The sequence below is a fragment of the Garra rufa genome, chromosome 21 (genome assembly GCF_049309525.1).
Source record: "Garra rufa chromosome 21, GarRuf1.0, whole genome shotgun sequence".
Taxonomy (NCBI): Eukaryota; Metazoa; Chordata; class Actinopteri; order Cypriniformes; family Cyprinidae; genus Garra; species Garra rufa.
Genome location: NC_133381.1, coordinates 4,212,169 through 4,215,844, shown reverse-complemented (window position 1 = coordinate 4,215,844; position 3,676 = coordinate 4,212,169).

Here is a 3,676-nt window from a genome sequence, read left to right as displayed (position 1 = left end):
GCAACACCCTTGAGTTTTGCATGGCCAAACACACTCTGGTTACTACCCAGAACACCCTAGCAACTGCATTGCAACACCTTAAGAACACACAGAACACCATAGCAACCACATAGCGACACCTTAGCATGGTGACGATTTTTGCATGGACAACACACTCTGGTTACTACCCAGAAAACCCTAGCAACTGCAAAGCAAAACTTTAAGAACACATAGAACACCATAGCAACCACATAGCAACACCCTTGCATCATAATGGTAACTTTTGCATGGACAACACACTCTGGTTACTACCCAGAACATCCTAGCAACTGCATAGCAACATCTTAAGAACACACAGAATACCATAGCAACCACATAGCTACACCTTAGCATGGTGATGAGTTTTGCATGGACAAACATGTCCTGGTAACTACCCAGAACACCCTATCAACTGCATAGCAACACCTTAAGAACACACATAACACCATAGCAACCCCCTTGCATCATAATGGTGACTTTTGCATGGACAACACACTCTGGTTACTACCCAGAACATCCTAGCAACTGCATGGCAACATCTTAAGAACACACAGAATACCATAGCAACCACATAGCTACACCTTAGCATGGTGACGAGTATTGCATGGACAAACATGCCCTGGTTACTACCAAGAACACCCTAGCAACTGCATAGCAACACCTTAAGAACACACCGAACATCATAGCAACCACATAGCAACACCCTTGCATCATAATGATGACTTTGTATGAACAACACACTCTGGTTACTACCCAGAACACCATAGCAACTGCGTAGCAACACTTTAAGAACACATAGAACACCATAGCAACACCCTTGCATCATAATGGTGACTTTTGCGTGAACAACACACTCTGGTTACTACCCAGAACACCCTAGCAACTGCATAGCAACACCTTAAGAACACGTAGAACACCATAGCAACCACATAGCAACATCCTTGTATTATAATGGTGATTTTGCATGGACAACACACTCTGGTTACTACCCAGAACACCCTAGCAATTGCAGAGCAACACCTTGAGAACACCTGGAACACTATAATGGTGACTACCTAGAACACCCTAGCAACTACATAGCAATACCCTGAACGCATAGAAAACTATATAATCTACATAGTAACACCCTGGTATAGTGACAAGTTTTGTAAGGATAAACACGCCCTGGTAACTACCCAGAACACCCTAGCAACAGCTTAGCAACCACATAGCAACACCCTTTGAACACATAGAACCATATAGAAACTGCATAGCAATGTAGAGAACACCATAGCAACATGTTGTTGAGTTTTGAGCGGGCAAGCATATCTTGGAACACCCTAGCAACTGCATAGCAACACCTTGGCAACCACTCACAGCATTTTTCTACACAGGCAACCGCATCTCACATTTCTGTACATATCTAGTGAGTTATGCTCTCAGCATTTCCTATATTCACTTTACGCACAATTTATGTTTACTTGTAGCAAAGAGGAATGAAAATGTATGTGAAAACTCATAAGAAATAAAAGAAATCTCTCTTGACGCGCTCTTATTCTCTCCTCAGAGAAGCGCCGGGCTGTGTTCCAGGAGAACGAGTCTCTGTCTAGACACACAGGTGCAGATCTGTGCTGTCTGAATGCTGGATTCTCCAGGCCCCGTGTGTCACAGCGAGCGCAGCTACAGCGGGACACACCCTGTCCCACACCGACTCCCCCAGCGGCTCTCAGTGAGCACAAACCAAAGCTAAAGCCGTCCACACTGGGCCGCAGCCAGACGCTGTATTTCAGAAACAGACACGCAGACCGTCGCAGCGCAAACGCCTGCCAGATCACGGCTGAACAAATCTAAACAGACTATAGCTGAGATGCATACGATACTAGGGACTTATTTCACAAGCTCAAATGTTTGTCAAGGTTAATACTTACAGGAGTTTGTTCAAATCCATGACCCTGAGTATGAGCAGTAGTAAAAGTGATGGTTTATAAAATGCAAATATTTATATTTATACGCCATAGAAAAATACTGACTGAAACCGATTGACACATAATTTTATGTTTTTTATTTATTTTGTTTCTGTAGTTAAAGATTTAAAAAATATATATATTTAAATATATATATTTTTATTGTTATTGTTTAAAGTCATTTTATTTATTATATTGTGTCATTATATTTATTTTAAAACAAATTAACAACAAAATTAAAATTTTAGTTAACATTATTTTAATATTTTATAATATTATAATATATTGTAATATTTCATATCTCATCTAATATTTATGTTTTAGTTTATTAACCCTTATTTCAATTTAAAAACTAATGAACAAAAATGTTTTGATTTAATTTTAGTTAACATTATTTTAATATTTTATAATATTATAATATTTTGTAATATTTCATATCTCATTTAATATTTTTTTTAGTTTATGAACCTTTATTTCAATTTTAAAACAAATTAACAAAAATTTATTGTTTTAATTTTAGTTAACATTATTTAACATTATTTTTGATATTTGATATTTTAACATTTTATATGTTATATTTCACCTAATATTTATATTTATTTTATTTTATTTTAAAACAAATGAACAACAAAAAGTACATTTTAATTTACTTAACATTTTATATTATTTTATATTTCATCTTATATTTATATTTTATTTTTATCTAAAAATAATCTTATTTAATCCTTATTTCAATTTTAAAACAAATTAACAAAAATGTAAACAAAAATAAATGTTATGTTATGTTATGTTTTATTCATTTTAACATTTAAAATTTTTTTTATATTTAAGACAATTTTTTATTTTATTATTTAATTTTTTTTGTATTATTTAGTTTTTTATATTTTAACATTTTATAGTATTTTAAATTTCACCTAATATTATTTATTTAATTTTAATTTTAATTTTAATTTTAGATAATATTATTTTAATATTTTATATTATTTTAATATTTCATTATATTTCTTTAACCTTTATTTCAATGCTAAAACTAATTTTTATTTGTTTTATTTTATTTTATTTAAAAAAATATTTCAGAATTATTTTAATTTTTAATTAAATAAACAAACCTTTTAAAAATTTTAGTTTTTGTTAACAATGCATTGCATTATGTGATGCATTATCTCACTCACAGCATGCTTTGGTTGCTGGATACATAGTATCTAGATAGTCATCTAGATATTCTATTCCCACAATGCCGTTACAAAAATAGTAATTTAGTAGTATCTACATGCAGGCCTGGTGACATGAGAGGAGAGGTTTCTTCTCTCCCTCTCGATGAGCCACTTTTGTTTTCTTCACTTTGGTTTGTGTGTTTGAACAAGTGCCCTCCTCTGGTCAGACAAAAGCGCCTTGTTAAGCAAAACCTCTGCTAACTTTTATGGGTGATGCGGTCTCTGTGCTATTTGCAAACGCTCAAACAAATTAGAATAACAGCTGTGTGATGCGGGCGCTTCTCGCTCAGATTCTTCATGGCCACACAGTGTTTCAAAATGATATCCTTCAGTGCAGCTCTATTCCTGCGGCCTGCAGCCAAGGTTATATTCAGATAACTGGTGACCTTGCTGCGTCAGCACTACCGATCAACAGGCATGTGCGTTTCTCAATGAATCGAAGCCAAGCAATGCAAAAAATTATTTTATCCTGAGTATTTTTGACTTTTTTTTTTTTGCTGT